The sequence below is a fragment of the Podarcis gaigeae genome (genome assembly GCF_964106915.1).
Source record: "Podarcis gaigeae genome assembly, chromosome: 5".
Taxonomy (NCBI): Eukaryota; Metazoa; Chordata; class Lepidosauria; order Squamata; family Lacertidae; genus Podarcis; species Podarcis gaigeae.
Window position 1 is genome coordinate 21,174,600 of NC_139681.1, and position 13,521 is coordinate 21,188,120.

Genomic DNA, 13,521 nt, shown 5'->3' on the forward strand with positions numbered 1-13,521 from the left:
AACCAGTGTGGTTTTAAAAAACATAAACCCAGCACCTATTGTATTGATTCCATCTGCAAATAATAGCACTGGTGCATTGTAATACAATGGTCTCATGGTTTGAGGTCACTTCATTCAATAATGAACACCTTAAGGTCAGTGACAGAGCATCCTGAGAAGCTGAAATGTTCCCTCATTGGCTTTTCTATACTGCCATTTCAGATTTGTGCTCATTCATTCTTTTGCAGACTAGCTAGAAGGCCATTGCATAGATCAGCTAGAGGGCAACTGATGGCATATATTACGTTGGAAGATGAGCAGGTGAATTAGCCCCTCAGGTTCTATTGACATTCTTAGTTCCTGTAATAATTATGTTAAACTAGATATGGGAATAGAGTTGGTATCTGGCTCTGCCACAGCATCTGGTCCCTTGTGTTCACAATCCTGTTATATGGCCTGTTACTCATGAAGAGGTGTTTTTAGGTTAATGGGCTGTCACCCAAGGCCTGTGACAGGAAAGTGTCACCAATGCATCTCAGATAGAAGAGAGGCTTTCAGTTCTGTAGTCACTTTTGTTTTATAACAGATTGAACTAAATAGGTAATTGACCTGATGTGATCAATCCTCTCCTGTGAACAGGTTAACCAAAACTGGATGATTACCAAAGTCTCAGAGCTGTTTGGAGAGTATCTGAAAAGGATAAAATACAACTGAATAAAATAGGCATTCACAGCCACAACTGCAAGGAAACCTTATTTTTTATTTCATTTCTAAAATTAAGATTACAATCCTAAACACACTATGGAGTAAGTCCCATTTAATTCAGTGAATTTTATTTCTGTGGCACACGTATTTAGTCTATAAGAAGGTGACGGTACACAGGGTTTTTAAAAACCATATAGTGAGAAAATCCCCTTATAAAATATGGGAGAATATATAAAGAAATACTAGAACCTAAGACCTCACTGACAGAAGTCATGGCAGTAAAAAAGAAAAATATGAAAGGAGACTGGCCAATGTATAGAATATTAGAAGAAAACAATAACAAATTGACGCTGAAGAAGTTTGAAGAAATTAGGTTGTACCTGATGGATTAGTTACAATATTTTCAATTAAATGAAAGATTAAGTATAGATTAAAAAAAGGATTTGAAAATAAGACATGAGATTTGGAAAAAGAACTAATCCAATCCAAAGGGAAATATATTTCAAAAATGTACAATCTATATCTTGAGTTGGAGGTAAAAGAAAAGGTAAAAGTAAGAGGTGATGGTGTGTTGGGCCCAAGAACATGGATCTAATATTCACATGAACCAGTGGGAGAAATTATGGAAGGTGGACATGAAGTTTACAGCATGCTATCATCTTAGAGAAAACATCATGAAAATGATATACAGATGACACCTTACCCCGACCAAGTTGTATTAAAATAGATCAGAAGATTGCTGGAGATGCAAAAATGGTAAAGGTTTGTATATGCATATGTGGTGGGAATGCAAGAGCATAAGAGAGTTTGGGGACATCATATATACAGTAATGAATTTAAAAATATATTAAAATTCCCATTTACAAAATGACCAAAAGCCTTCTTTTTAGGAATAATGTCAGAAAATTTAAAAAATAGCAGACCACTCTTCAAGCAATTTAATTTTTTTTAAAAAAATAGCAGACCACGCAACAACAACAGCCAGGATCCTGGTGGCGAAGAATTGGAAAAGTGAAAAGACCCCCCACAAAAACTGAATGGCAGGTTAAAATGATAGAATACTTACAATTGGCAAGGATGACAAGGAGAGTAAGAGGATACCCGATGCAGAATATCAATAAGGAATGAATAGTATTTAAAGAATATTAAAAAAACTATTGTGATAACAAAAACCTCCTGGCAGATCTTGAGTGACTCTTGTAATATAAAGGTGTAAACAATAGAACTTCTTTGATAAGATTTTGGAAAAGAGAACAACAATAAGGCACTGTGTGATAAATAACAAAATGAGAAATAGTACAATGAGAATAATCGGAATTATATTTTAATTACTTTAATTTTTTATCTTTACCTTTTTCCTCTTTCTTTGAAAAGTAGTTGTAGATGTAGTGTGTGATGTAAATATTGTATTGTTGTGTGCTGTTATCTAAGTTAATGTTGATTGTTTAATAGTTAATAAAAATCATAATCATAAGGATTACACTGCAAATTTTAATGATAGGGTTGTCACCTGTTCATGATTTTTATGGGTTGCTCATATTTTGAGACCACAAGGAGATAATATTACAGAGTTCGTTGTTTGTTTGGTTTATTATTCTTGTTGCATCCCAACAGTCTTCAATGAGTGTGTTTTCAGTTTCCAAACTATGCATTTAATGGAGGAAATGGTTTCTGATGGTAGGTCTTTTTAAACTACCCATTTGTTGTTTGTAGAAAAACAATAGTATTCTAGCATTGTAGGGGCTTGGGAGAGATGACCCCCAGGGTCCCTGCCAACTTCACCATTTGATGATTCTGCTTCTACACTGTGGAGCAGCTCTCTGGGGTTTCAGGTGGGAGTCTGATCAAGCCCTACTACCTGGGAGACACCAGGACCTGGACCTGGGACATTCTGCATGCAGACAACACGTTCTACCACTACGTTACAGTGTTTCCCATCACTGCAATAAGGTTCTCCCAGCGGCCAGCAATCTGTAGCGGATCTGTTGGCTCTTGCATCAGCTCATTTCCAGCTTCCATCTCTTTGCTTATGCTTGTATCCATATGGAACTCATGAATGGGCAGAAAGCTTTTCTGTCCCACCAAGCCTTTGCAGGCAATTTAAAGCACATTGCCCACAATGGTCTGCTGGTGTTTGTCTCTAATTATTTTGCAAATGTAAACTACTGTGATATATTATATCTCTCTAATTTTGTTTGCTAATTTTTCTGGTACTGCTTCATGCCTTTAGTTCCCTGTCTTGCTGCCATGAAGATGCAGTGATGGGAAGCAATTCACTGGTGACATTTCTGCTAATTGAACACTTGTAAATACAACTGAGCTGCAAGAGAAGTAAAAGGAAACTATTCTGGGAAGTGCAACACCTTCACACATTTTGTGGGATAAATGTCTGTTTCTGTGGTCTGCCGATGTGAACAGGACCCTTGCAATGTTGCAAGCAGCTTCTTGTTCTCTTGATCTCTGTCCATCCAGGCTGCTAAAGCTGACAAGTGTATCCAGGGGCCTGCTCCCTTTGGTCAAGCAGTAGTACATAAATCCCTGAAGAAACCTCTGTGATGAAAAAGTTCGTTTTGCTGGACAGGTTGGATCAACAAGTGTTTCTTTTTTTTTTTTCCTGCCTGCAAATTGTTAATGAATGGCAGCCTCTGATTGGCCGTGGTTCCAGGAGGGAGAGTTTAAAAGGAGAGGTTTTGGAGAGACAGTTAGTTTGAGAGGGTTGGTTGAAGTGGGTTGGAATTGTGGTTGGAGAGGGTGGGAGATAGGTAGGGAGACAGGCTGAGGTATAAAGAGTGAATGGGAGAAAGAGTTGGCTCTGGAAAAAACAACTTCCATTCTAAGCGTATTGTGAAGAAAAGAGTGTGGTGTCGTATAGGAGGAATAGACTGGGAGGCAGAGGTTGAGCCAGGAGAAGTAGGAGCTGGAAAGGAACAGCCTACTTGGGACTCAAATCTAGTCTGGAGGGGAGAGATTCTTCTAAGGAAAAGAAGAAACTCCCAGTCCCAGTGAAGGGAGGGAGTGTGGAGAGCCCTGTGGTCAATTACTTAAAGTACCTAAGGAGCAGGATTGTTAAAGGGGGTGGATAACTGAAAGAAAGTATCAAGGAACCAAACCAATAATGCAAAAACAACTGAGGACAAATTTAAAGTGAAATCGCACTTTATTTCTGAACTAACCTAAGTTGAATCCATTTGTGTTATATACTATCTTGCCTTAAATAAATCTTTATTGTTTATTTAAAGAAAACCTGTCTGAGACTCCAACTTACTAGTTACCCCTTCACAAAGGTCCTTCGTAGCATACTCTGGGGCTAGAATTTTTAAGGAAAAAGGGATAGAAACCTTCATGTAAAGGGTTGTTCATGAAGGCGGGGGCAATTTATCTAAGTGAGAGTAGGCCCAAAGGCATGAAAGGAAAAAGTGTCATTGTGCCCGTTGCAACCTCCTCTTGCACCTTTTTTGTGCTTTACGACAACCACCATCTGCTTGCAAATATCCCCTTCTTGGGCAACATGGTGAAGAGAGAGGTGGAGGAGCTATTACAGGAGTCTCTGGAGGATGCAGCCCATCTGATCCCTTATATCACAGTTTGATGACTGAGGTTTTCAGGGAAGACCTTGGTGGTGGTCCCCCATGGTTCAGATGAACAGCTTGCAATTTACAGATTCTAGGCATTCAATATTATGGGCCCAGACCTGACTGAGTTTAGACAGCTCTCCTGCCTTTTGAACTTCAGACACTTGACAAAACCTTTTCTATTTTGTAGGCATTTTAAGATGGTTTCCTGATTCTCTGATTGGTTAGCAACTTGCTGGCCTTGTTAAAATTCTGTGGCTGGCAAGACAAGGAACTCATTTTCAATTCAACCATCACACTTTCCAAAGTGCATAGTCAAATTCTTGCAGCAGTGAAGGTCTTCACGATCAATGCAGAAATGGGATTGTTGATCATACATATTTCAAAAGGAGATTCTTTTAAAATGCACTGCAAGAATCAGATGTGGTAGATTTACGGGCAAGGGATATTAGACATAATATACAATTGGCATCATGGGAAAAATTATGGAGGGAAGATTTAAAATTTACAACATACTGTATGTTGAAAGAGAATTATATGAAAGTGATGTATCGCTGGTACTGAACTCCTACCAAATTAGCAAAAATGTATAGAACAGCTACAGATATAGGTTGGAAGGGTAAAGAGAAAAAAGGCACATTTGACCACACCTGATGTACATGCAAGAAGACAAAAGGATATTGGGAAGTGATTTATAATGAGTTGAAAAAGATGTTTAAAATTACTTTTGTGAAAAAACCTGAAGCTTTCTTACTAAGAATTTTAGATCCAGAAATACCTAAGGATGAGAATAGACAATTTATGTATGCTACAACAACTGCTATTTGCCCAAAATGGAAAGAGGACAAAGTACCTACAAAAGAAGAATGGTTGATAAAGATGATGGACTATGCCGAAATGGCAAAAATGACTGGGAAAATCAGAGATCAAGGGGACAATAAATTTAATAAAGAATGGGGAAACTTTATAAGTTACTTAAAAGAACACTGCAAACAATTAAAACATTGGCAGGATTCCAAACAGTTCTTGCAATGTGGTGGGAACTATGGTAAAAACTGTGTTTTAAGAAAATATGGAGAATATTATATGCTGCATTGGAAAAGAAGATCTTGGGAAACCATGGAAAGGTGGAGGGATTCAGAGAATCCTGTGTGTAGAATGACTGTGATTTATGTGAGATGATAATTGTCAAAAGCAAAAATGAATAAAAAAGAATGCAATAGATGTACAATGCATTCTGATTCTTACCATGCTTCTTTTAAAAACTAAACAAAACAAAACTCCTTACTTCTATACTGAGTAGAGATAAACAACTAATGGCCTGGGAACTCAATCCATGTATTGGGAGTCATTCAAATCTATCATCCTAATGCAAATTCTAAAGCCCACACCTCCATACATTTACTCCATGCACTACTGTATGTGAAATCTACTTCCTACACTAAAAATTGTTTCAGTTACAGATAGGTAGCCGTGTTGGTCTGCCATAGTCAAAACAAAAAAAATTCCTTCCAGTAGCACCTTAAAGACCAACTAAGTCAGTTCTTGGTATGAGCTTTCCTGTGCATGCACACTTCTTCAGATACACTGAAACAGAAGTTTCCAGACCCTTCTATTTAGTGAGAAGGTGGGGAGGGGTATTACTCAGAAGGGTGGTTGGAATGGGTGATTGGCAGAAATTGTTTGTCTGTGTTACTCAGAAAGTGACTTGGAACCAAGCCAGACCTAATTTTGTAAGTTTATCTGTAATAAACTCATTTCTTGTTAATTTTAGAAATGGCAAAAACAACATTGGGGGGGGAGCGCAGGTGGTAGTTACGGATTCAGATCTGTTTGCGGTGCTAAGGAATGGGTTTAAAACACCATGCCATTTCACCCAAGTTGCCCCCTCAGAACTAGTATTTGCCCAGCAGGAAGGGTGGAGCTTGCAGGCACCATGCAGCAAATTTGTTCCCCCCCGCCCCATTTTATTTTACTTTTGACTGTATAGAACCTACAATTCTGAATTTAGGGGAGGGGGGTTACTTTGTTGCTGTTATTGATAAACATGGGGAAGTCAGAAATCCTTTCTGATCTACTTAAAATCACCTAGAGCTCATCTACCTTCTGACCATCCCTGCCATGTGAAGAAAATAGAAGTTGGGAAGCCATTCAGATTGGTGGGGGGAACAAAGCAGAAAGGATTAAAAATCCCCTTTCAAGCGCTTTCTGACTCCACCCACCCCCTCAGCTGCAAACATGTGATGCCTTATCACTGATTTCCAGACATTGAGGCTAGATTGATATCAGCTGTCTAGCAAGCCTTTGTTCACATTGGTGGGAGGAGTCAAACTGGGACAACTGTGTTGTTAAGGGATAATAATAAAGACTGCTTAAATACTGATTACTCAGTACTGTCAGGAACTGATAGCAAATGCCTTGTGTGTTAAAATGTCTGGTTTGTTTTGCACAAAATTGTCAAATGTCATGAATTAAAATAAAGCAAAGGCATTTTAAGGGGAAAAACAAAAAACTGCCAAGAGTCAAAAGGCTTTGTTAGTATTGTGAAGAAAAACAAAACGTTGTTCCTGAGAAAACTGGAGCACTCTAGTCTCTCAGCACTCTAGAAATGGCAGTGGCAATGGTAACAGAATGTACAGTAGAATGGATATCTATACACATTATGTGAACTCAGAAATCAGGCCCAGTCTTCACAATGTTCTGCATGTTAGAATGTGCTTCCTCTAGGGAAAACACCATGAAGATGCTATGTAAAGTAAAGGGTAAAGGGACCCCTGACCATTAGGTCCAGTTGTGACTAACTCTGGGGTTGCGCTGCTCATCTCGCTTTATTGGCCGAGGGAGCCGGCATACAGCTTCCGGATCATGTGGCCAGCATGACTAAGCCGCTTCTAGTGAACCAGAGTAGCGCACGGAAACGCTGTTTACTTTCCCACCAGTGCAGTACCGATTTATCTACTTGATCTTTGACGTGCTTTCGAACTGCTAGGTTGGCAGCAGCAGGGACCGAGCATCGAGAGCTCACCCCATCATGGGGATTCGAACCGCTGACCTTCTGATCGGCAAGTCCTAGGCTCTGTGGTTTAACCCACAGTGCCACCCACTTCCCAAGATGCTATATAGATGGCATCATACCCCCTTGAAACTAGCAAAAATGTATAAAGGAGGATCACCGATTTGTTGGAGATGTAAAACAGATGTGGGGTTATTTTACCATATGTGGTCATTGGGGAATTCTGGGATAACATCTATAATGAATTTAAGAAACTATTCAAACTCACCTTTAAAAGAAAACCAGAGATCTTTCTTTTAGGCATCTTACCATTAGAAATTATAAAACACCACCAGAAGGAAAACCTTCAGAAACTAGTTTATAAATTCTTACTGAAGCTACTAATCAGATCTTAGAACATGTCATTGGCCTGGTTGTATGTAACATTAACCCCTTAGTAACATTAACCATAGTTAATTAATTAATTAATTAATTAATTAATTAACCATGGTTACAACTGAGGCATCAGGCAGATAATCAGTTAAATCTTGATTCAATGCATTGTAGAATCATTAAAAGCACAATGAGAGCAGTTGTATCTTGAGAGCAGTTTGAATTTTTTTGCAGCACTTCATTGACAACATTGCAAGTTTTGGGAGATGGCACTTTAACTATAGCAAAGGAGGGTATCTAGGTTCACATGTAACACTAAGCTATGGTTAACATTAGCTAAGATTTCTAAACTAGCTAGAATATTTAACCATAATAAATAAACCATAGTTATGGGCTGGGTTCACACATAATGCAGCTAAACCATGGTTTAAGAAACCATAGTTGAGTAAGCCATGGTTTTAGCATTCTATACAAACTGATATGCTAGGCAGGTTGCTGGAAGTCACAAGGGCTTACTGCCATCAGCAAAGGAAAACATTTCCAAGCAAACTCTGCCAATGATTAGGGGTAGTCCACATGCTTCAGAACTCCTCTTCTTTTCAGGCTGCATGTTAAAACATACTCACACAATGGCAGTGATCAATCTCAGGATCAATTATGGTTCATCATGCCAGGAATAAGGCTGTAATACAAAGAAATCCTGTAATCTTAATTTTCAGATGAGGAATTCTGTCACAGTTAACTGAATAGATGATTTGTGCTCAGACCAAGGAAGTTGACTCTCTAAATAATTATCTTTTTTATGGACACAATCAAGCCCAACCTTATCATTCCAAGGGGCTAGGGTTGAGAGACAGAACTTGTCTAGGACCATCTCTTGAATTCATAGCTAGATAAGGCAACATGAATGAAACAAAAGGCAACATGAATGAAAGTAATGTTTCCATGCTATGTTAACAGGACATGAATGTATCCAGGCCCCATAAAAGTGTGTGTGTTTACTTATACATATATATTCACTTACACTAAAGTAACCATTGTTTTACTGAATAGGAAACCCTCTTTTAACTGAGAAATTTGGAAAGTATGAAACTGAAGTAGACACAAGCTATTTGTTGTTGTTGGTTTGTTTGTTTGTTTGTTTTTAAACAACTATGAAGAGAGGCCATTTTCAGAAATGATTCTCAAAATAGTTATTTTTATTCAAATCTTTATTGGCATTGACCTACAAAAACTGGCAAGCACTAGAAAATAAAAATAACCACAAAAAGTACTATATTCGGCACCTGCTAAAGTTGTTTTTGCTTAGGCTAGCCTATCTAGGCATGTAGAAATGGAATGTGTTTTAATATCTTTTTAGCTTACTGCTGATTTAAATTATATTCCAAATTTTTAAAATACTTGTTTTTAACTGTCAGTCATTGGTAATTTTAATGTTTTGTTTACAGAGATTCTATTCCAATCAAGTGGTCTTTAAATGTTTCTTTTTAATGTATCTTTCTTAAAGATTTTCTTGGTTTACAAAAGTATGTGCAATCTCTCTCTCTCTCTTGTCTTTAAATGTTTTTAATTAATTAATTTGGATCCCTTCCAGTCGGGATTCAGGCCTCATCATGGGACTGAAACTGCCTTGGTCGCACTGGTTGATGATCTCCGGCGGGCTAGGGACAAAGGTGAGAGCTGTTTCCTAGTTCTGCTGGATCTCTCAGCGGCGTTTGATACCATCGACCATAACATCCTTCTGGACCGTCTTGAGGGGCTGGGAGCTGGGGGCACTGTCCTACAGTGGTTCCGCTCCTTCCTCCTGGGCCGTGTTCAGAAAGTGGTGGTGGGGGATGAGTGTTCAGACCCCTGGGCTCTCACTTGTGGGGTGCCTCAGGGTTCTGTCCTCTCCCCCATGCTTTTCAACATTTACATGCGGCCGCTGGGAGGGATCATCAGGAGGTTTGGGTTGGGTGTTCATCAGTATGCAGATGATACCCAGCTCTACCTCTCTTTTAAATCAGAACCAGTGAGGGCGGTGAAGGTCCTGTGTGAGTGTCTGGAGGCGGTTGGAGGATGGATGGCGGCTAACAGATTGAGGTTGAATCCTGACAAGACAGAAGTACTGTTTCTGGGGGACAGGAGGCGGGCAGGTGTGGAGGATTCCCTGGTCCTGAATAGGGTAACTGTGCCCCTGAAGGACCAGGTGTGCAGCCTGGGAGTCATTTTGGACTCACAGCTGTCCATGGAGGCACAGGTCAAATCTGTGTCCAGGGCAGCTGTTTACCAGCTCCATCTGGTACGTAGGCTGAGACCCTATCTGCCTGCGGACTGTCTCGCCAGAGTGGTGCATGCTCTGGTTATCTCCCGCTTGGACTACTGCAATGCACTCTATGTGGGGCTACCTTTGAAGGTGACTCGGAAACTACAACTAATCCAGAATGCGGCAGCTAGACTGGTGACTGGGAGCGGCCGCCGAGACCATATAAGACCGGTCTTGAAAGACCTACATTGGCTCCCAGTATGTTTCTGAGCACAATTCAAAGTGTTGGTGCTGACCTTTAAAGCCCTAAACGGCCTTGGTCCAGTATACCTGAAGGAGCGTCTCCACCCCCATCATTCTGCCCGGACGCTGAGGTCCAGCGCCGAGGGCCTTCTCGCGGTTCCCTCATTGCGAGAAGCAAAGTTACAGGGAACCAGGCAGAGGGCCTTCTCGGTAGTGGCGCCCACCCTGTGGAACGCCCTTCCAGCATATGTCAAAGCGATAAACAACTACCTGACATTCAGAAGACATCTTAAGGCAGCCCTGTTCAGGGAAGTTTTTAACGTGTGATATTTTACTGTATTTTTGGTTTTTATGTAAGCTGCCCAGAGTGGCTGGGGAGGCCCAGCCAGATGGGCGGGGTATAAATAATAAATTATTATTATTATTATTATTATTATTATTATTATTATTATTATTAATTGTTTTTAAAACCCTCCTAAAACTAGACAAATAGAACAAATCAGAAGCTCTTCCTGCATCCCTAAATCAGGCAGGAATAATCCAATGTAGATCAATCAGTGGGGAAAATTCTGTGCAGTGTTTGAGCTGGCAAGTAGTTTGAGGAGAAAGGATACACACCTGGTGCTTCAGAGATCTGCCTGCCCTCACTGTAGTCTTATTCTTATCCTGAATGCAACTGGAGGACAGCCAAGCAGAGCAGTTTCCCAAGTTATCATTCTCTTACGATTACTTCACACACTATTTAGATAGACATCTGAATGTTCAACAAATCCATGTAAATTTCAATTCAGATAGAGCTATTCATGACATCATAGATGTTAACATGGTGATCAAAGTTCTCTGTCAATAGTGTAATCACATTGATGAAGCAATACAGAAGAGTTTAAGTATTAACTGGTCAGGGTGGCAGAATCATTTGGTCTGGGTGAATAGAAACTGGTCTAGAGAGCAACAATTTGGAACAAAAATGAGGTTCACATTTAACAAAAAATAATAAGATCCAACCTCCCACTAAACTACACTTTTAAAAGCTACAATCCTAAAATCATTGAACTTTTCCCACTTGCACTTTGCCTTTGCTGTTTTATTACATTTTTAATGGATGCTTGTGAGGTTCATTTTAAAAGCAGTATATAAGTAAATGAAATGGTAGCGATTGAGAGGGACGTATTTCTGACTAAATGGATCTGTCTTGATTTATAATAATTAAAAATCATGATCAACCAAAAATAAAAGAGAACAAAATACTTCCAAGCAGAGGCGGATTTAAGGCAGCCCAGACCCCCCCCCCCCCGCTGAGCCTGGAGGGGCCAGAGGGGAGCAAAAGGATGGAGGAATGAAAGGAGCAGCATGGAAGGCGAGAGGGGGCAGCCTTCCTCAGAGGCCAGACATGCTAATGCGCTTATCTCGCCTCCTGGGTGGGTCTCCCCTGCGGGGTGCGGTATCATTGTGTGAAGAGGGAGCGAAGAGGCGACCGAGGGGAGGGGGGGAGAAGCGGGGAGACCAGGGAGAGGAAAGAGGAGGAGGAGGTGGGCCACCTCAAGGTCCGACGGGAAAAGGTGGGGTCCTAGGAGCCAACTCTTGCCCCCAGGTCCCTTGCCCCCCCCCCCCAGTGCTCTAATGGCAATCGACCAGGGCAGGGCTTACCTGACCCCCCACCCCACCCCCAATCTTCTATCCAAGTCGGCGCCCCTGGGTGGGATATAAATAGAGAAATAAGCTCGTGGAACTGAAATCCGGTTTCAGCACCATTTGGGTGGAAAGCAGAGGGAAAGCAAACCCTGAACCGCATAAGCACAACTGGTCCCTTGTCTGGTTGTCAGAAGCTCAGCAAGGATTAGCTTGGTTTAAGATTAGGGACAAGAGGAAATACTGAATGATGAAGTGATGATGTGTAGCATTATAAACAGATTGGAATCATGTAAGGCATTCCCAATACTCTCCAATAGCATCCTCATTTAACACTTTGAATTCCAGGATTTAACCCAATGTCTGAGTCACATCATCAAGATACTGTGGATTTTGGTTTGGGTGAACTCTTCCTTCGTGGAAGTTGCACGTAAAAGCAGAGAGGGGATCCGGCAGAACCAATCCCTTTCTGTATTCAGGCAACATTTCAAAAAGGAAGTGCATTATGTAGCATGGCAGGCAGGCAGGGCTCAGAAAAATCCATCCCCATAGAATCCCAATTGTTCCAACCCCAGATTTTGACTGTGGCCCTTATTTGAACAAGTGGCCAATTATTCAGCTTTTATTTTTGATTTCTATATACAAGTGCTTTTAGCTTGCTTGGGCAAAGGGAAGAAAATGCTTCAGTAAAAGGAAAGCCAGACAAAGGCATTAAAATAACTTTATTGAAAAACTTTACAATATACAAAATTTAAAAGTTAGGGGGGGTTTATATGGATGAGTACCCCCTAGAAGGTGTTGGGAGAAGGGAAGATAATTGATTTGCTGCCAATTTTGGTAATCTTCAGGCAACATTTGTAGCTCGGTTCCTGATCATTGTTTTGGAACCAGTCATCTTTCTTCTCACTCTTCTGTTCTGAAACCAGTTCTGAACAAAAGAAAGGAGAGAACAAAATGCCCATTATTTCCAAAGGCATAGGTCATCATTTCACTTTCTAGCTCAGAAGACCGCCAAATATTTGTGCCTCGTGTGGTGTAATTTTTTCAGTGTGGGAGAACCAGGGATTTGCGGGACATTGGCTAGAAATCAATGTTGCTTAAGTGTGGTTCCAGCTGAATGCTGCGCATTTGGTCTCTCAAGGCAAGGTGCTGAATGCTGCAATCCTAATAGGAGTATACTATGCACACTCCCTTGGGAGTTCGGTCAGGTGGATCAGGCTATAAAGGCAGCCTAGAAAACCAGATGGTTTTAGCCTCAAATTAGAGTTGAAACCAGGTCTGTTAAGATTTTTTACTGTTCAAACCCAGAACCTTTCATATTTGAAAGTATGTGCCACCAATAATTTTACTGGGAAGGAAAAGGAAGCCTTCATCAGGAACCAGGATTTCTGAACAAGTATGGGCACAATTTCTTCCTACAGTTGAAAAGGAGGGGACACAACGCACCCACCCCTTACAAAAAGCCTTTACATCAATGGTACAACAGCCCCCCCCCGCAATAACACCCCACAAAAACCCAGGAAAGAGGAAGTTGGCTCTTGAATAAGGCACCTTTCACGTTAAGATAGGAGGCACCAGGAAGAGCTAAGGCATTCGAATGACAACGAAAGAATTATTGTGAGCGATTTAAATTTATCCAGTATTTGCGGTTTAAGGAAGTATTATATCTTTATTTAAATTACAGTAATAGTTTTTAAGTTACCTTTGGCCATTTGTTTATTTATTTCATTAAATGTATACACCACTTGATTGTAAAAGAAAAA

General features: G+C 40.5%; 1 long non-coding RNA gene across 1 annotated transcript; it reads right to left on the reverse strand.

Moving 5' to 3' along the window:
* Window positions 1–383: 383 nt before the first annotated feature.
* Window positions 384–11,195, reverse strand: LOC310845417. Its single transcript, XR_014564687.1, has 3 exons — window positions 10,748–11,195; window positions 8,268–8,323; window positions 384–485 (listed from the first exon to the last, which is right to left on the reverse strand). It is a non-coding gene; the product is annotated as an uncharacterized lncRNA (long non-coding RNA).
* Between the last annotated feature and the right edge of the window lie 2,326 nt (window positions 11,196–13,521).